Source organism: Ictalurus furcatus, chromosome 16 (assembly GCF_023375685.1).
Source record: "Ictalurus furcatus strain D&B chromosome 16, Billie_1.0, whole genome shotgun sequence".
NCBI classification, from domain to species: Eukaryota; Metazoa; Chordata; class Actinopteri; order Siluriformes; family Ictaluridae; genus Ictalurus; species Ictalurus furcatus.
Genome location: NC_071270.1, coordinates 6,873,702 through 6,895,206, shown reverse-complemented (window position 1 = coordinate 6,895,206; position 21,505 = coordinate 6,873,702). Strand labels below are relative to the sequence as shown.

Here is a 21,505-nt window from a genome sequence, read left to right as displayed (position 1 = left end):
TAATTTATTGTAGAATAGGGATCTTTCTAAACACAAAATAACTAGTAAGGATTATGTAACTGCAATATATATATATATATATAAAATTTTTTATTGGAGATACATTTATGATGGCTAGTTAGGTGTAGACCACTGATATGATACCATTTCTGGAATCCAGACATGGACTGGACTGGTTTCTCTATAGGAGACCACTTCTGAAAAGCATAGGTATGGCATCGATTAAGGCGCATGTAACTGTAACTGAATCCACTTCTGAGCGCACTTTACTGGAACACGCTCAGCACTCAGTACTACTATCAGAATAGTTCTATAATATATGTGTATGAAGTAATGTTCTCTCTTTCACCACCAACTTCTGTATGGAAATGCTATGTAACGTAATATTTCACAAGCACTTTGGTATATAGGACTTTCCAGGTTCTTTCAGTTAGAAATGAGCAGTTTGCTAATGTTAGTGCTTGTGCTTTATGTTCATTTCTAGAGATACCTGTTACTGGCCTTTCGGAAAGTCTTTGAGAAATATTAGGCTCTCCAAATTCACATCAGATTATTATGGCTGAGGAATATAAGACTCCCAGGAGTACCAGTGGACATCACTGACTGCTGCCTTCACAAACCGGAAAAGACTAATCCTCCGATAAACACAAGCTCCTAATAATAGAAAGTGGCACTTCAATCTCCTGCCCCATGAACATGAATCTTATTATAATCTCTGCATTAGTTCACTGCCCATTTTTACGGCCAGCTACTTGCACAAATCTCCGAGTTCAGAATGAAAGTCAGAGTACTGATAACTTTGTTTGACAGTTCCTGGTAACGCTGTTATCTGTGTGTCTTTAAAAGCTCAATTCAATATTTATTTCTCCTGAGGGCAGAGCTCTACAGTGGAGAAAAGGTTGGCACCACCTTAGACACCATTATCACTATTCCATTTATCATTTCCGGAGGTGTGTGATGAAAAAAACTCAGTGGTGGCTCGTCCGTAGAGGCAGGTCGACCATTTACCAGCCATTCAAGAAATGTTTATCTTCATAAAGTCCTTCAGGAATGACCGACAGTTTTAAAAACATGCTATTCGCTTGCCTTTGTAGATGTTGTGCAATCGTGGGGTAGCATGCTCACTGCTTTATTTAGCTTCATTAGCTACTATTGTACCTAATGTTCAAAAATGGCCCACTGGGGAAAGAATTAAGCTGCTCCAAGCTATAGGGAGGAGCAGAAGCCAGGACAAATAATGCCAGGGTTGCCAAGATGGACTAGTTTCATTTTACAATTGCAATCGGGATCAATAATCAATCAATCAATCAATCAATCAATCTGTCTCTTGTTTTATAGCAAATCATTGGAATTAAATCGGGCGCATGGTGGCTTAGTGGTTAGCACTTTTGCCTCGCACCTCCAGGGTTGGAGGTTTGAATCCAACCTCTGTCCTGTATGCACACAGAGGTTTCCCCAGTTTTAGAGGATACTCTGGTTTCCTCCCCCAGTCCGAAGACATGTGTTGTAGGCTGACTGGCGTCTCTAAATTGTCCATAGTGTGTGAATGTGTGTATGATTGTGCTCTGCGATGGATTGGCCTCCTGTCCAGGGTGTCCCCCGCCTGGGATTGGCTCCAGGCTCCCTGCGACCCTGTGTAGGATAAGCGGTACAGAAAATGGATAGATGGAATTAAATCTAATACATTTCCACAAAACAAATGCTGTGAATATATAACCATTTCTACTGTAAGATATATCGCAGCGATTGGGAGAGCGGAATAATGACCGTACATCAGAAATGCCTGTGCACCACAGTGACCTTGTTTCCAACACAAAGACTGAGCAACATGTGCCTCCATTTCCCAATACCCAAATTTTCTGGCTAGGTTCAGGTTTTTGTGTGATTTCTGTGTACTGTAGTTGTGCTGGAAATGTTCGTGATGGGAAACACAACTGTTGTATCAACCCCAGTTTAACAAAGGTGCGTGGAGTCACTCAAAACGAGCTTCTAGACTGTTGACTGGAATACTGTATGTTTTCCACAGCTGCTTGTTACAGGACTTCTTTACAAAGTCACTGGATAGTAGCCTATAGCATAAGTCAAGTATGATAGCTTCTCGACTCAATTTTGTTAAGGCATTGTCGTTATTGTCATTGTTGATCTCCCCCAGTGAAATAAAGAGCCGTTGCTGTCACAAGCCCTGTACTCATCCCAGGAGTTTAACTCACAACATACTTATTTCGTACTTTATATGACTTACGGTATGTGTACTGATTTATAATCCCATTATCCAGTGTCTCCCAGAAGAGAATGGGTTCCTCTCAGGTAATCTCAGGGAGTTTTTCTTTGTCATCGTCTCCGCTGTTTTGCTCGTTAAGGATCTAAGTCTGCGTTCGGATTTCTTTAAAGCCGTTCTGTGACAGTGTCTACTGTTTAAAGTGCTATACAAATAAAATTGGAGTGAATTGAACTAAATACCCAAATTAGCACTATGTTTTCACTGTTATGATTATTCAAGTCTCACTTGCCCTTTATGCAGGACCACCGTTCCCAAGCTCCAGTGTCTGGCTAACATCACCCTGCTGGGCATCCTCCATGCCACCACCAGGACCACCTAACTAATGGGCTATGACATCCCTGAGGTGTTTGACGGTCTGATCTAATTAACGAGCATGCCAGACGTTTCAGTTTATTGCCCCATACTGGTTTCTGTTCAGCCTGGCTTTTGTTAGGGGACAAAATCAGCTTCTAATAGTGCACAAAGAATCCAGAGAAACAGGATGCTTCAGACAAAAGTCCTTCATCAGCTTTGAAGTGCTTCTGAGGTGGTAGGAGGTGCACTTTTTTCTTTTTTTTTTTCTTTCTTCTTTGCACTGATGTTTGTGCTTCCAAATAAGATCATTTTGTGCATCCCAAGGACTTCCCGGATTTCTATGCAGGTAAACGTTGATTCCTTTACCTGCAACATAACCAACATCAGTACTGGAGCTATAGGTCTGAGCACCAAATATGAAAATATGAAGGGGGGAAAATATCCGAATTTTATCCACAAGCTATAATTAACATGTTTTTCTAATCCAGATTCCAGCAGGTCTTCATCACTTCTTGCCTCTTTTGCATGCTCACTCAACAGATTCAGACTTAAAAAAAAACAACAACAACCCCAAAACATTTCTGCAATGCAGAGGCCCCAGCAGAGAGATTGAAGATCTGTGCTCTAAAATAAATTAAAATCAGCAGCAGGGTGCTGGTGACAGCGCGCATTTGGGTGATACCTCAGGTTACATGGTGATCTTTTTCATTCTGCTCACACTCCTCCGGCATTTCAGTATACGTGACCGAAACACTGCAATGCCCCTGAACTCAGAGGGTTACAGTCCCTGAGCCCTACCCAAAGTGTTAGAGCAAGCAGGGAGGTTTTTGAGAAACTGAATTTTGAAAATAATTTGGAGAACCTCCAAATACTTTGTGTCATCTTATTTAAATTCTATAACATTTTGTTTGTTCTGAGAACTGTAATAAAATATGACTCAAACTAAGACCTTTAGAGCCACACAGGGATTTACTGAATATACATACAATCTTTCTTTGGACATCTCCAGGCTTTATTATGCCGGGTTTTACTATCCTAATGAACAATTGCCACAAGGTGGCAATAAAGATGTGATTCATTATCAGGGCCACTGACTCCAGTTTTAAATGAGGCTACTGGATAATGTGTGGGAAATATTCTGGAGTATTTATAGTTACTGTATGTCTCTTAATTCCCTGCAAATACACCTGACCCGGCACATTCGCTCATTAACAAGCCCTGGATCGAATCCAGTGGGATAATGATCGGAATTGTGCTGACATCTTTGTACCCGGGTGAAGATGCAGGGCAGCAAATCCACAGAATTGGAGCTAAAATGTTCCACTGATACAGGTGTATAGAGATAAGAAACGTGATGTCAGGAACATTGGGTCACTTTTTTTCCTCCAGAACACTGTTTGATTTTCTATTAACCTTTTTATGTCTCATTCTGTGTTGAAAATGATGTAATATAGCTACATCGCTTCCCCCCCCCAGATGTCACTTTCTAGGTCTTTTAAAAACTGAATGTGAGTCTGTTTTATAGCTTTTTATATTCGAGACAGATTTTCACTTTGCATACTTTTGTATACTCTTCCATTCAGAGGATGGAGACCTTTAATGTGAGTAAGGAAATGGGTTCAAAAGTGTATGTGAAGAGAATAATGATATTTCTGAGTATATTATAAAAGTCAACTTTCATTCCATTTGTCTCAAATGGTTTTGGCTGTTTTTGTGACTCTTTCTGGACGTCTTTTTTTGGCTGTCTCCTCCACTGCTGTATGCTGGTTGTTGCTCGTAATTGTATCCATAAAGACTTTTTATCTTATTTATTTTATATCCTTCTCTGGCTTTGTCTGCTCTCTGCTTTCCTGATCTCGTTGCGTATCGACTCGGCTACTCGGAGCAAAACTGCGTTAGAGTTTGATCCTGACTGAACTTTTCATGCCTTAACAAAGTAAACATTTGTTGACTCACTTACTTCCATAATGAGACACGCTTGCTAATTCAGCACACTGGTGATTTGAACTTTATTTCAGTAATATGTTGGAATGGTTTTGCAACCATTGCACCATTAAGTGCACATAGCATTCTGTTTTGTAGTAAAATAGAGATCTGTAATTAAAATAGAGCCATATGTGCTTTTTTGAACACCCCATTCCAGATAGAGTCCTCCCTTTGCTGTTATAATAACCTCCACTCTTCTGGGAAGGATTTCCACTAGATTTTGGCGTGTGGCTGTGGGGATTTGTGATCATTCAGCCACAAGAGCATTAGTGAGGTCGGGCAATAATGTTGGGCGTGAAGGCTGGGTTTGCAGTCAGCGTTCTAAATGATCCCAAAGGAATTCAGTAGGGTTGAGGTCAGGGCTCTGTGCCGGCCATTCTTCCATATGCAAACGATGTCTCTATGGACTTTGCTTTGTACACAGGGGTATTGTCATTCTGGAAAAAATTTGGGCCTCTTAGTTCCAGTGATGGGAAATTGCATACAGCATGCAGAGACTTTCTAGACAATTCTGTGCTTCCATCTTTGTGGCAGCACTTTGGGGAAGGTTTACATATGGGTGTGATGGTCAGGTGTGCCCATACTTTCAGCAATATAGTGTGTGTTTAGAGTGGTTAGGGCTTTGGGTTACTGATAGGAAGGTTGAGAGTTTGAATCCCGGTGTCAGCTGCTACTATTGGGTCCGTAAGCAAAATCCTTACCCTCTCATCTGCTAACTTGTAACCTGCCTCAATGGTAAGTTGCTTTGGATAGTAGTGACAGATAAATGTAGCCCATATTTTCTCATTTTCACTCCAAAATGTAGACGCTTTTTGAGTAAAAAAATAAATGTCTTATAAAGGAATGGTAGCTGAGTGCTTAAAGCTTTGGGCTACTGATTAAAAGGCTGTGAGGTTAAATCCTAGCATTGTCAAGCTGCCACGCTTGGGTGCGTAAGCAAGACCTGTAACCCCCTCAAGTGCTTGCTTGTATCCTGTCTCAAATGTAAGTCATGTAAGTCAAATGGGTAAAATGTAACGAAGATGTGGTGACAGGGGATGCAGCATGAATCGTATGCATCTGTATTTTTGCGTAAAATAGACCTACATTAATACCTACTGGATTTGTCAGATCTTTTTGCAGAGAGGAGTCATAGCAGTGACAGAAAAAAAAGCGATTACCTTAGGAATCATCTAACAACAGCAATTAAGAGCACTATTATTCACTGTAAATCATCTATCAGGGAGAAAAAGCCTTTGTGCGCGGTAGGTAGGAGCTTTTGTGCTCAGCAACTCTGTGATTTAATGCAGGCGGCTGAGGAGGGGGTGGAGGTTTCTCTCTCTCTCTCTCTCTCTCTCTCTCTCTCTCTTGGTAAGCAGCAGTACATTGAGGAGACAGTGTGTGCAGGAGACACAGATAGGCGTTTAGCTCCAGCTGAAACACGCAGAGTGATCTCGCTCCTTTCTTCTCTTCTTCTCTTCTCCTCTCCTCTCCTGCGTCGGAACGCAGCACAGATCATCAGTCACAAGGTAAGTTTTCCCCACAATGTCCACCAAGTTCCGGTGACATCATCCTTTAGTAGAGTTGGAGTTTTTGATCCAGAACTGGCACTTGCAAAAAAAAAATGCAAAAAAAAATAAAAATGGGAGTATGATTGAATTTCTTGATGACTGAATTTTTGGGGATGGGAGTTGCTGATTCTAGTTACGTAACACTGTTCAAATGATACAATACTGTATGGAAATGTATGGATGTTGTATGAATGGCGGGTCTGATGTGATGTAGCAATAAATGGTGTTACTTTCCGACAATGCTGAGGCGTGTAAAAGATTAGAAATTAATTACAAAGTATTTTAACAAGCGTCTATAATCACTGTTCGGCAAGTAATTATTCCTTTGTGATAATGACTCGCAAGTATTAATTAATTTATACCAATTATCTGCAAGTAGCTTTTAATTTGTACCAAGTATTCATTCAGTTGTGACAATTCCATTTGTTGTAGCTGACCTGCCATTTCACATGACCATCACCTGATTATCTATTTTAACATAATTGATAATCATATATAGATAGCTGCATGCCATATATATATATATATATATATATATATATATATATATATATATATATATATATATATATATAGTATTTTATGTATTATTCTAAAGGGAAAAATAAGATGTTGAATTGTTTTAAAATGAATTGTTGAATCGTACCTTTGGGTCTCATTGTTCATTCCTGGAGTATGACCATAGAGGACTTTTTGTGCCTTGCAGAGCATCTCGACAATAGTAATTTGGAGCAGCACTACAGGGATTTGCGCACACCTTCAGGAGACTCATGATCAGTGTATTAAATAAGGAGAGATGACTCTTCAGAGGCTGTGAGCTTTTAGACTGTGAGCCTGATGGTACTCAAAAGCAATAAAAAGTGATTGCTCTCTTACAGGCAAGACTTAAAATCCACTATATTATTAATTAGGTTGAAAGATATGTTTGAGAATCTTTTTGTTTTTGTTTGTTTTGGGTTCTTTGTTATACCCAAATGGATGGATGTGTGAGGACGAGAGTCACAGATTCATTTGTAAGTATAAAGTTAAGCACACTTTGTTAAACTCTCACTGGGTGAACTCTTCGCTTTGTTTGAGTGCCAGCTATTCATTTCTATCCGGCTTGAGAAAGCAGTGTTGCAGTGTTGCAGGTATACATCGGACTCAACAGTGGTACATGAGGCTTGGAGATCGAAAAGGCGCATTAGGGTTCATGCATATTAACGATGGATCCGATGTGAAACAATGGAGTGAGTTGAAAGTGAATTCTAAATAAAATGAATAATTTGGAAAGGCGTGTCTCCACAATAGGTCATGTTTCCACTTTGAAACTCTACCTCAACACTTCAGAAAATATCTAGGTCTAATATCTTAGGTCTGTCTTAAGTCAGACATATGATGCGCTGGACTCAAGTGGACAATCATTAACAATGCAAGCATTACAGCAATGCTGAAAGACTTCCAGTCAGCATGTCGGAAATGTTTTTATTCTTTCTTTTTTTTTTTTGTATAAAGCATTATAGTCAGAGCAATAGGAGATGAAATGTGGTCTAGTAGTAAATGTGTGCAGAGAGAAAACAAGGCGCTTCAAACCTTCTGTCTGCTAATAGTGAGTTGAGACTGAACAGCTGCTTAAACGCTCCTTCTGTACCCCGTGTCACATCACGAGCATGGGGCACATTGTGTTGACGTGTCGTAGGAGGGCTTCCCTCACACCGAGGAAGCTGAAATGAATCAATAAATCAGAATGAAATTAACAGACAAGACAAGACAGTAGGAAATTTTGATGTGTGCTCAGGACGAATGCGCTGTTGCCTGTTAGCGCTGGAGCGACGCCTCCAGCAAATTCCCTGAGGGAAATCTCTGGCACAGAGGCATGGCAGCTATGACGTTAATAAACACTCTACAGTCAGAGGTGTGTGTTCCTCCAGCTCAGACAGATGGTCAAGCACATGCTTCACAGTGGTTCATTTGACATCCTGCGATATATATCCGTGTTGTAAAATAGCGTTAGGTTTTATCTCATGAGAGAAAAACTCTTCCAAATGGTGATGAAGGGATGAACTAGCTGAGGTTCTTAATAAGATGGTAAGCTTCTTCCTCCGAGTGAAACTGGGTGGGTGGTTGATCTGCTATGTGTTAATACAGATGTGCGTGTGTGTGTGTGTGTGTGTGTGTGTGATGGCGTTACAATGCATATTAAACATCAGTGAAATCTTTACTATATGTTAAGCTTCAATGCTAACATTTATGAGAATCATTTTATGGATTTTTAAAAAGATATAATCATCATTTATTAATCATAGTAGGCATAAACCATCGAGCATCTTTCCAAATAGACATTTCAAAACACTTTGAATCATCCCTCCAGAGTCCTGTCTTGTAGTGGACGTGCAGTGTGTAAACAGACATGCGTACACACCGAGAGTGTGTATGAAGACCCTTCTGCCAGGAGTCATCCCACACAGTCCTGTGCAGATAAAATGTTGCGTCCCACCAGATTCCTCCGCCCCCAATGTCAATTTGCCATTCCCATCCCTGGGCTAGTGACAGTTCACTTGTAACTCAACAAGCAGTGGATGCTAATTGACAGGGTTTTTCTCTTTGAGCAACACACTGTAGCAGACCACGCGTGGCTGTACTTGGGAGCGTCATACACAAGGAAGATTTTGTTCCTTCTATAACTAAATCCCTTGAGCTGATGTTCAGCACTGTAGTGGTTTCGCTGCTTTATATAGTAGACCAAGCATAACTCCAAAAGTATGCACAAAGAAATTATTCCAATGTTCTCTTCCAGTAGGAGGATTTTCTACAGAAAAATAATCCTTAGGGATGTGAATGAGTGTGTGCATGGTGCGCTGCGATGCACTGGCATCCCAGTGAGGGTGTAGTCCCACGTCATGCCCAGTGTTCTTGGTATAGACTGTAGATGCACCAGGATAAAGCAGTTACTGAAGATTATGTGGATTTTAGTAGCAGGTCAGTAGCAGGTATTAGCCACGCTTTGATATAGGTGTTGTATCGGACATAGAAAAGTAGAAATTTATAAACATACTCTTAGGAAAAAAAAGTTGAACAGTTCTTAGTTCCTTGGAACATTCTTTAATAGTAAAACAAACTGCAGTAGGATAGAGCCAAGGATCCCCCGGAGAGACGTAATAAACTCTTTAGGGTTCTAGATTTAGAACTTTTTTTTTCTAAGAGTGTATAGAGATCTTTATAAAAGGGCTGGGCCATTCATTTTTTTTTTAAAACATCCTCTGAGTAAGCATAATTAATTGGGTGTGTGAAGTTGTATAAGTATTATTTCTTGAGTTCATGCACTGCATACATTAGACTTTTTCATTTTTTTTAGATTTTGAAAATTGTTTATGTTACTGTACAAATGCTGACTAGGCCTAAATCCTAAAATTTCCACCCGTGTACACTCTATATACATTCAATGGTCATTTTAATAGGAACACCTGTACTCCTGCTTATTCATGCAACTATCTTATCAGCCAATCAAGTGTCAGGAACACAATGCAAAAATAATGATGATGATAATAATAAAATAAAGAAATCATGCAGGGACAGGGTAAGAGCTTCAGTTAATGTCAGAATGTGGAAAAAATGTGATCAGTGTGACTCTGACAGTGACATGGTTGTTGATGCCAAATGGGCTGGCTTGAGTATTTCTGAGACTGCTGATCTCCTGGGATTTTCAGGCACAACTCTCTAGAGTTTACACAGAAAAAAAACAAACATCCGGTAACATCAGTCAGCATCGCACCCCAAGATTTATTCCTTCTCCTACTACATTTTCAGCAGCCCCTACCACTGAGCATGTCTGACGTGTAGGTAACCATGCTGCTTTTCAGAATATTCCGGTCATTTGTAATACTTGGTGGCATGGCCGTAGGAAACAGAAGAGGTCCTCAAATACACGTAATTTAATTATGGTGGACTGGACAAGGAATTATTTTACTGAACAATCACATCTCCCTGTTCTTAAATCTGCAGTACTAAATGTACGGTCATTAACAAATAAGTCTTTTGGAATTAGCCAACTTGTTGAAAAACACAAGCTGGATTCCCCTGAGCAACGCCCAAGCCCCAGGTTTTAAAAGAATGAATAAGAAGGGCGCGGGTGTTGCCTGTCTATATACCATCATACTTTATGTTGTAAACAGATTTCTATTGGAAAACATTTGAGTACCTTGCACTGCATCTCAAGGGTGATCAATCTGTTATTTTATTAGTTATCTATCACCCTCCTGGACTTAACAAAGGTTTTCTTGATGATTTTGGGGAACTGCTTTCTAGGACATGAACTGGCTATGCATATGTGTTAATTACCGGTGATTTCAACATCCGTATGGATTTAATCTCTGATCCATCGACTGTCAGCTTCACAAGGTTGCTAAACTCTTAACAGTTTAGGTTACTTTCACTTCTGAACACTACTGTGTCTTCTTTGAAATCTCAGCATGTACTAACATTGTGAGTGATAAGAGGACTGTCACTAAGCGCTATCTCACTGCTGATACAGCTGCGACCTTCATATCATCTCATATCATCTCTCCCCGTTTTTCACTCCCTTCTTTAGATACTCTAGTGGAGAGCTTTAGTGTCAGGCTAACCAAATGTATTAACTCTGTTGCCCCCTTAAAAACCAAAACTGTCTCTGGGATAATTAAAGCTGCTTCTTGGAGAAATAGTACCTCCATTGTAAGACTAAGAAGAGACTGCAGAAGAGCAGAAAGACAATAGAAGCACACAGAGCGTATGGTTCACCAGTCTATAAAAGCAACTTGAAAATACTTACAGTGCATCTGGAAAGTATTCACAGCGCTTCACTTTTTCCACATTTTGTTATGGTACAGCCTTATTCCAAAATGGATTAAATTCATTATTTTCCTCAAAATTCTACAAACAATACCCCATAATGACAATGTGAAAGAAGTTTGTTTGAAATCTTTGCAAATTTATTAAAAATAAAAAACAAAAAAAAGCACATGTACATAAGAATTCACAGCCTTTGCTCAATACTTTGTTGAAGCACCTTTGGCACCAATTACAGCCTCAAGTCTTTTTGAGTATGATGCTACAAGTTTGGCACACCTATTTTTGGGGCAGTTTCTCCCATTCTTCTTTGCAGGACCTCTCAAGCTCCATCAGGTTGGATGGGGAGCGTCGGTGCACAGCCATTTTCAGATCTCTCCAGAGATGTTCAATCGGGTTCAAGTCTGGGCTCTGGCTGGGCCACTCAAGGACATTCACAGAGTTGTCCTGTAGCCACTCCTTTGTTATTTTGGCTGTGTGCTTAGGGTCGTTGTCCTGTTGGAAGATGAACCTTCGCCCCAGTCTGAGGTCCAGAGCGCTCTGGAGCAGGTTTTGATCAAGGATGTCTATGTACATTGCTGCATTCATCTTTCCCTCGATCCTGACTAGTCTCTCAGTTCCTGCCGCTGAAAAACATCCCCACAGCATGATGCTGCCACCACCATTCTTCACTGTAGGGATGGTATTGGCCAAGTGATGAGTGGTGCCTGGTTTCCTCCAGACATGATGCTTGCCATTCAGGCCTAAGAGTTCAATCTTTGTTTCATCAGACCAGAGAATTTTGTTTCTCATGGTCTGAGAGTCCTTCAGGTGCCTTTTGGCAAACTCCAGGTGGGCTGTGGCTTCCATCTGGCCACTCTACCATACAGGCCTGATTGGTGGAGTGCTGCAGAGATGGTTCTTCTTCTGGAAGGTTCTCCTCTCTCCACAGAGACACGCTGGAGCTCTGTCAGAGTGACCATTGGGTTTTTGGTGACCTCCCTGACTAAGGCCCTTCTCCCCCGATTGCTCAATTTGGCCGGGCGGCCAGCTCTAGGAAGAGTCCTGGTGGTTCCAAACTTCTTCCATTTACGGATGATGGAGGCCACTGTGCTCATTGGGACCTTCAATGCTGCAGAAATGTTTCTGTACCCTTCCCCAGATCTGTGCCTCGATACAATCCTGTCTCGGAGGTCTGCAGACAATTCCTTGGACTTCACGGCTTGGTTTGTGCTCTGACATGCATTGTTAACTGTGGGACCTTATATAGACAGGTGTGTGCCTTTCCACATCATGTCCAATCAACTGAATTTATCACAGGTGGACTCCAATCAAGTTGTAGAAACATCTCAAGGATGATCAGTGGAAACAGGCTGCACCTGAGCTCAATTTTGAATGTCATGGCAAAGGCTGTGAATACTTATGTACATGTGCTTTTTTTGTTTTTTATTTTTAATAAATTTGCAAAGATTTCAAACAGACTTCTTTCACGTTGTCATTATGGGGTATTGTTTGTAGAATTTAGAGGAAATAATGAATTTAATCCATTTTGGAATAAGGCTGTAACATAACAAAATGTGGAAAAAGTGAAGCGCTGTGAATACTATCCGGATGCGCTGTAATAACAAAATGAGGTCTGCTAGAAAATCTTACTTTTTAAGTTTAATTGACAGCCACAAAGACAACCCCAGATTCCTCTTCTCCACCACAGATAGTCTGCTTAACCCCTCACTTAAAATATCATCAGATCTTTTCACAACTCAAAAATGCAATGAGTTTGCAGCTTTCTTCAGCAATCTAATTACTATCATGAGCCAAAACATAGTCAGCACTTGTCTGGTATGTTTTCTAACGCTCCACCTATTACTGTTAAATGTAATCTATCCTCTTTCTCCATGGTCAGCCCTAACACTCTCGCCCTGGCTATATCACTTATGAATTCTTCTAGCTGCTCTCTCGACCATTACCTACCAGCTTTCTTAAGTTGGTTTTAAATTCATTATTACCAGACATCCTTAGCATTGTTAATCTGTCCCTCCAGAAAGGAATTTTTCCACACACCTTTAAGACAGCTATTGTTAGGCCTCTGCTGAAGAGAAGTGATCTTTGATTCTCCTGTGCTCAGTAACTACAGACCTATCTCTAATCTTCCATTTCGAGGCAAAATAATTGAAAAAGTTGTGCCCATACAGCTCAATAACTATCTCAACGTCAATAATCTTAATGAGACATTTCAGTCTGACTTTCGGTCCAAACATTGCACAGAAGCGGCTCTTCTAAAAGTTTTAAATGATCTGCAACAAAATAAGTACTTGGGTAATCTGTCAATTCTATTTCTTTTAGATCTCAGTGCTGCCTTTGACACAGTCGACCATGGGACTATGCTTGACCATCTGCAAAACTGGGTTGGCTTATCAGGCCTAGTCCTAGATAGGTTTAGATTACGTTGCATTGCGTACACACACCTCCAGACGTCATGCGATATCTTGTGGTGTTCCCCAAGGCTCAATTTTAGGTCCTTTGTTATTTCATTATATATGCTGCCATTAGCTGATGTAATTAATCGATATAACATCTCCTTACTCAGTATACAGATGACACGCAACTCTATCTCTCACTTGGACCAGATGCCTACAAGTCTATTAGCAACCTTGTAAACTGCATAGAGAGCATAAACTTGTGGATATCACAGAAGTTTCTGCAGCTAAATAAAGATAAGACAGAGGTACTTATTATCGGAAATGATACTCTGAGTTAAGAATTTCGGGATCGTGTTTGACAGCGATCTCAGTTTTAAAAAACATATTAGCAATGTTTGTAAAACAGCATACTATCACCTTTGTAACATCTCTAAAGTGCGTGATATTCTCTCCCCCAGAGATAGTGAGGAACTCGTACATGCCTTTATTATATCTGGACTCGACTACTGCAACAGTGTTTTGGTTGGCTTACCAAAGAGCTCCATTAAAGACTTACAAAGAGTTCAGAATGTAGCTACAAGAATGCTGACACGTAGTAGACTGAAAAATCATATCACTTCGGCACTCAAATCACTTCACTGGCTACCCATGTCAGTGAAGTGACAGATTTTAAAATCCTGTCATTAATTTTTAAATGTCTTCATGGAGGTGCTCCTACATACCTTTGCAACATGATCACTTAATAAATATACTCCTGCTAGATCACCTAGGTCATCCAACAGCAACCTGCTGGTTGTACCCAGAATGCGGCTGAAAAGCAAGGAGTCGGCCTTTAGTCACTGCAGGCCTAAACTGTCCAACTCTCTCCCTGACAGCCAACATGGAGTTGATTCAGTTAGCACTTGTAAAAAGTATCTTAAAGCGTTTTTGTTTAATGAGGCCTTTCCTCAAACCAGGTAATTTTCCATACTTGATTTTATTTATATTCTTTTATTTATAAAAGCATAATTTTATCTCTCTGTATCTACTGTATGTGTTCTGTAAAGCACTTTGTAAACATTGTTTTAAACATTGTTTAAGTGCTATATAAATAAAGTTTTACTTACTTGCTTGGAACAGCTACCACATCTAATTAACCACAATCATCCCAGCAATGTCTGATTTCCTTATTGCTGGTCTGCATTCTTTTTTAAATACTTTCTCTTTTTCATTCACCTTCCTAAAACCCTTCTCGTTTTATTCAATCTTTTTCCGTTTTCATCATATATCCTTTACTCTTTATATCCTTTCCTATTCATTCGAACTTCTTACTTCATCATCCCTTCCTATTCCTGGGCTTCCTGCTTGTTGCGTCCTATAGACATAGTGATAGTGATGATGCCACAGGCATCACCCCGGTTCTCTTCTTCACTCTTATACTGCAGTCCTGCCATCTCTAGTGTACAGGACACCCAAAGGCTTCTTGATAGTTCCTTAAACACTTGTTTTTTTTCTCACCTATCATGTTGAAATGTGTCACCACATAAATATTCGAACAAATAGCACTGTATTACTGGCCTCCCTACATGTTCCATAAATCACTTCCTGATATGGATTTGTGGTGCTTTTGTGGTTTCATGAAATCAAGGAGGGGCAGGTGTTGGAGTTAGAGGAGACCAGACACTGTCTGGATGCCCCCCAGGGTTTTTCCACACATCTTGACATCAGCATCCTTAATAAAGCCAGACAATAATACAAGTCTACCTGAAACAGCTGTGGACTGGAGGTAAGACATTGATACTGCAGTGACTCAAGTGTGAACAAACACAAATTTGCCAAATGAAATGTCACAGACAGATAACAGAAGCGATGCTACAGTTACAGTTTAGAATTAGGGCATTATATTATCCTCTGTATTCCTCTTTTCTTCTTGCTCTGCTGTACCCATCATCAACCGTCTTTATCCATTATCGGTTGCTATGTCAACACTGATCATACTGTTTCTCTGCATCATACTGCCAGGGTGAGTGCGTGACTTTTCAATCTCTTCACTTTCTCCTGATTTCTGGCAATTATTTAACCATTTATTTCACCTTTATTTCAAAGTCAAGGATTTTTGAGACTATGCCCAATGACTTGTAGCTGGACACCATCACCTGTGTTTCCTCTTCTTGGCTTTTTTTATTGCCTTAGAATTCCTTCTCATGAGAAATACTCAGTGCGTTTACATGCACACCAATAATATGAATAGTTACCAAATAATTCAACTGGTCATGTAAACAGCATTCCCATAAGTAAAATGGATCAAACTGGGTTTCAAGAAATCCAATACAGACACCTGGATTTCAGCCCAATAATAAGGTGCCACCTGGGAAATAGTGACAAAGCAACATTTACTTCAAAGCAAACTCCCAAATTAAGTATTTGATAGTAAGATGAAGCTTTCAAAAACAAAGTAAAAAAAATTGAGTTAATGCATTAATTGTTTAGAGTTGGATGACTTATTTCCAAAATCTGATATTATGTGATTATCAGATTACTGTATTTATTTACATGTACTGACTGACTCTTTGGAATCTTTTGGCAAAACATGACATGGATTCTTTTTACTGAGCGTCAAAACTGAGTTTATGTATTGTTGAAGTGCGTCAATCTTCCTGATGTACCGCTTTCTTTCTTGGAAACACCTGGATTATGGTATCCACTCTCTTGTTTCTATGCCCCAACATCTCCACCTTGGGACATCAGTGCCTGATGCCACCTCTCTCGGGATGACCCTTGCCCCCTGCAACTCGCCATGAAACATTTAGGCTCTTCTTTCATCAGGAGCAGAATTGCATTACTCTTCGATCATTGTGGTATCTCTGCCCCAGGGCCATGTAGCCCTTCAGAGATGCTGTCTAATCTCATTTATTGGTTATAGAGAGTTCATCTCTTCCTATCCTGCTGATTTCACTATCCTTCCCTGCTGAGTATTTATCCCTTTGCTATACTGCATCCACAGAGGTGATCTCTTGGTAGAAATACTGCAGTGGAAAACCATCATTGACTGGCAGTTTACCAAATTCCTGCCCTACACCTTCCCTGCTTAAGTGAAGTTAATGCAAAGTGAAAATGTCTAGCAAGAACATAAAGAGGCAGGCCACACACAATTATTTACTGGTACAATACTACCACAGAATACTGAATTGTCAGACCACAGTTAAAACAAACTTCATCAGAAGAATTAGCTAAATATCATTGAGTTGCATGGCTAATTAACCACGTATAAGCCTAGACGTACCAAATGCAATGCCGGAGTTGCATTGCATGAGTGATGTAAAGTTATCATCATTGGACTCTGGAGCAGTGGATACTTTTTCTGGAGTGATGAGTCACACATCACTGTCTGGAAGTAGATGCTTGGAGAACATTACCTGTTTCAGTGCATAATGCCGTCTATATAGTGTGGCGGCAGAAGAATAATGGTCTTGGGCAGGTTTTCATGGTTCTGACTAAGCCCCTGAGCACTACAGCATACAAATCTAGATAACACTCAGCTTCCCACATTGTGGCTCGTTTCATGTCTCAGCATAAAAACAAACTCCTATCAGAAATCATATGTTGAAAGCAGATTGGAAGAATGTGTCTCGCTGGAACCAAGCCCTGACCTCAACCCCATCAACAACTTTAGTATGGGCTTGATGGGTCATTTGCAAGCCAAATCTAAAAGCCAAACATTAGTGCCTGACTTCACTAATGCGTTTGTGGCTGAATGGGAACAAATTCCTCCAGTGGAAGCTTTCCAAGAAGATTGCAGCAAACTGGGCCACTGTTCTTTGTTGACACAAATGAACAGATTTTTTCTAATCATCTCCAAAACAAAGGACTGATGCATCTTCCTGTACCTTCTGTTAAAAACTCTAAGACTATTCCAACTTCTTAAGCATTGGGCATCCCAGGCAAATAGCACATGCATTGTATGTAATATGCAAATTTAAGTAATTAGAAAACCGAATCAGCTCCAGCCATTGCGTAAGCGGCAGTTTGGTGGGTTAATGTGTCGCAGTGGAAACGTGTTATCCTATGACCTCTGCAGATGATAGCTGCCGTGCAATAGAGACAAATTAACTAGTGGGTGGGAATTGGCAATGAATATGGTGGCATATTTGTTTAATTATTTATTCTGAGTCTAATTGTGTTTATATTTAGCATTCAAATGATTAACTTGTAATTAGTGAGACTAAGATTTATATGTTTGAAGGAATGGGCTTTCAATATACAGCGTGAAAGAAATGGCTGTATTCCATTTATTTAAAATGATAAATTAATAAATTACAACAAAACATCTTTTTTTTCTTATCTTGCCTGAATAATTGAGGCAAATAATTGGGATTTCAGTAATAAGCAAAATAAAAAATGATTATTGCAGCTTGCTGGCAAATGAAGCAGGACACAAGCGCAGTGTATTTTATTAGGGCCATAATCTATAATCAGAATTGAAAACTGGTTAACTTATTAAAACCAATCAGTACGTTGAAACACAGGAAACAAGGCTCAGATTTAATGCTCAGATTTAAAAACTAAACAAAAAGCAGCAAGTTATACAGAAACACACTAATTGGAGTAAACACAGAACAGGTGCACACGTATGGGAAACAAACCAATGACAGGACAGGGGTGGAGACAGGCTTAAAAAAAACTGAAACCAACAAACACTCGCACATATCATGTATCGCCATGCGAGCCACAATGCAAAGGAGAAACCATGACGAGGATTATTTCAACCCTATAATGTGTAATGTAATATGCTTAAGTTCTGACAGTATATCATTCTTTAAATCATGCACTATTGTCCTCTTCCACTCTTTTCTCTGAGACTTTGTTTTCCTCAGAAGTGTTTGCATAACACATTATTGAATTTAGAATAGTCTTCATCTTGCCACTTTTCCCTTCCCATCCACTGAATAATGTTCCAAATTAAATCTCCATATCTCACGTTTGATGTATGAATGTCATTAACCTATTTCCCGTGCACTCCGTACACATCAAGTTTTCTGTTAAACTTATAGTTATGTAGGGTTTTGATGACTGCTTTTTGGCTGCAGTGGAGGTTGAGTAATACCAACAGGAGGCCTGGGTTTAGAAGGATGAGAAGAGCAGGTGTTGGAGTTAAAGGGGACCAGACACTGTCTGGATGCCCTGGGGGATTTTTTTTCCAGCACATCGCACCATCAGATCCCTCAATAAAGTCAAATAACACTGGGCTTGTTGGAACAGCTGACGATGGGTGAAAAGATTGGCATTGGGGTCACTCAAGTGTGAACAAACACATGGATTTGCCAAATGTAGCTTTAGAGAGAGAGAATGGAGTTGACTCTATAGCTGCAGTTTAGTACTAGATTACCATATAATCAGTTTTCAGAACGTATTGTTTTGCCTGTGCTCACAGCACATTGTTTTGGCAGTAAGGTCTCGCTGTGTGAAATCGTCTTGAAATGGGCACAGTCTTCTCCAATTGTGCAAGGGATCATTGCATGTAAACAAAAGACCTCTAGTGTAGGCCTTCGTGATACACCAGTAGCACCAAGAAATGGAACTGAGCCCCAGATATTTTTTTTTTTTAGTTCTTTACTATACCTGTATACTGTCATGTTCGAAGTTGCACTTCATAAATCTTCTAATGAAATTTCAGATTTTTTCCTTACAAATTCAAGCTAAAAATATACATGACCTTACAATCTTCTCCCACTTATTATGATTTATTTCTGTTCCTGTGTTGTATGTTACCACCGCAATAGTTCATTGGAAATCAGTAATTTTAACTCCTGCCAGACAGATAATTGCTTGAAATTCCACATCTATTGGCCCGTACTCTGTAATGGTATACACTACTATACTAACTCAAATTGATGTGCTTGGCATTACTGCAGTTTTCAGCCTGTCCTCAAGCTCATTACGTATGAATAATTAGTACATCACCTTTCATTGCACCTAAAGAAGTAATGACATTGACTTTGGTGTGAATAATACGTTCCGAATCCAATCCGTGTCCTGAATGTCTTTCAATAGTAAATGACATTTAGAGCTTCACTGTAAATTATTGTCCCTTTTTGGCATGTAGAGATGATCCAAAGCAAGTGCATGGATCCAGATTCAGTTTCATGTGTGACAGGGCATTTTAATTGGACAGGAGTGCATGTGGATGATTTAGGAGGAAAAAAAAAACCCAACAGGATCTCAAATTTGCCAGTGTTTTGCACCGCACTCTCTTCAGATTTGTGTTATTATGTAACATCCAGACACGCCATATATAGATCTTATGGTTGACTGTGAGTTAGCATGCATATTTTCTCATATCCAAAACCACAAATCTGTGTGTTCAAATCTAGACGATATACACCAAAGGGAAAATTCCAGCATGTTTTAATACCTCCGTGTATTATTACAACACACTGAAGAGAGCACCAAATTGTAATGTTTAATAAAAAAAAGCCAAAAAGCCAGAAAGCGCCTCATTCTGCATCAGTTGAATGTTGAACTATTAGCTAAGGGCACGAATCCCAGCTCCGTTTGATTTGCAGGATTTGAAAAGCACTGATGAGATGAATAGTGACAGTGATGCTGAATGTGGTGCAGTTTCCGTTCATTTGTGTTCCTCCCTTCTTTACACTCTCACTGCTTCCCTCCTTCCTTCCCTTACTCCCTCCCTGCCCTCCACCCCCAGACGGCAATCAGTCACGTCTTCTGCTAGGTCGCCCTCACTGTCAGCACTCTCTCCTCGACATTTCAATCAGTGGTTAGCAGGGCTCTATGGGGCAAAAGCTGAATCTGACTAAAGCGGTTGCGCTAGAAAGATCAGCACACTGACTCATTGATGATATGGCATACTGTAATGTCAAATAGCACACCACAGACATTTTAATTTTATCTCTCCGCAGCTGTGTAGGAGAATATACTGCAGAGGTGGCGATACATGTCATGATTTTCAAACAATAAAACTGATTTTTTTTATTTTCTTAGCTCCAGGCACAAGCGTTTTAGAGGGATTGTAACAGTCATATAAGAATTTATTTATTGCTAAGTGAAAACAGTTTTTAAAAAAAAATGTTTTGCGAAAATGACCGCACCTCACAGCTCAAACTTGAGCTCAGGTTACTGTTTCTGTGGCGTTCCGCATGTTCTCCTCCTGTCTGAGCAGGTTTCCTCCAGGTTCTCCGGTTTCCTTCCTCTCAGAAACATGCCAGAAGGTGGATTGGCTATGCTAAAATATGTGAATGAGTGTGTGAATGTATGCAGTGTCTCTGCGATAGACTGGCATCCAATTAAGTTTGTAATCCTGCCTTATGCTCAAGGCTCTGGATCCACTATGACCCTGACTGCAAACGAATGAGAAACAAGGTCCACTCTTATTACTGACTCAAGTTACAAATGTAATGAAGGGTCTATAAAGTTATATTTCACTCTTATAGACGGACACCATTACACTAATATACTGACTTACACACAGGCCAGCATCTTGACATTACAGAGTAAGTTCCAGAGGGTGAGTGTATTATAATCAAGTTACATGAGGGTCAGTGAAACACCGTTCGTATTTGGTGTGACTTCTCTGGTGGTCATCCAACACAAAACAGCTATTCGATTTCATTTATTTACACCTGACCACCAGAGGCCAGTTCTTGCACACGTGCCACTTTCTTATTACCTTGTCCATGTGCAAGAACTGTGCTTTCCATGGGGTTCTCCATCCATAGGGATAGGCTCAGGATTCACTGCAACCCTGACCAGTATAAAGCAGTTAATGAATGATGTAATGGTGTCAACTAAGCTCTGATTGTAAAAGGAGAGTTTGTAAAAGTGCATTGCTGAACAGGGTGGTGGGGTAAATACCCAGAAAACTTTTTACTTAACAGCCGATGAGCTTAATATACAGTACTCCTGTACCTGTACACTACAGTGTACTGTACGGGGCAGTGGTAGCTCTTTTGTATAAAAATGAAGTAAATGTAAGTCAATACCATAAATGTAAAAATAATGACACACATGTTGTATTGGCCATACACACAGTTCAATAGACCTTAATTACAAAATAAGGTAAGTTATGATGGTTTAGTGTATTAGAGAAATGATCTGGTTGTCTAAGGTTGGGGACATAGTCTTGAGCAGGACATAACGTTAGACTCGACCACATAAATTATGACCTCAGCATGACCCTTTGCTGCACTTTGCTG

At 40.0% G+C, this 21,505-nt stretch overlaps 1 protein-coding gene across 1 annotated transcript in view; it reads left to right on the top strand.

The window, feature by feature from the left end:
• Positions 1-5,691: 5,691 nt before the first annotated feature.
• rph3aa (rabphilin 3A homolog (mouse), a) overlaps positions 5,692-21,505 on the top strand; it is a 37,678-nt gene continuing 21,864 nt past the window's right edge. The window contains exon 1 of the mRNA XM_053645898.1: positions 5,692-6,069. The gene's annotated coding sequence lies outside the window, so the exon portion shown is untranslated. The remainder of the gene's footprint in view (positions 6,070-21,505) is intronic.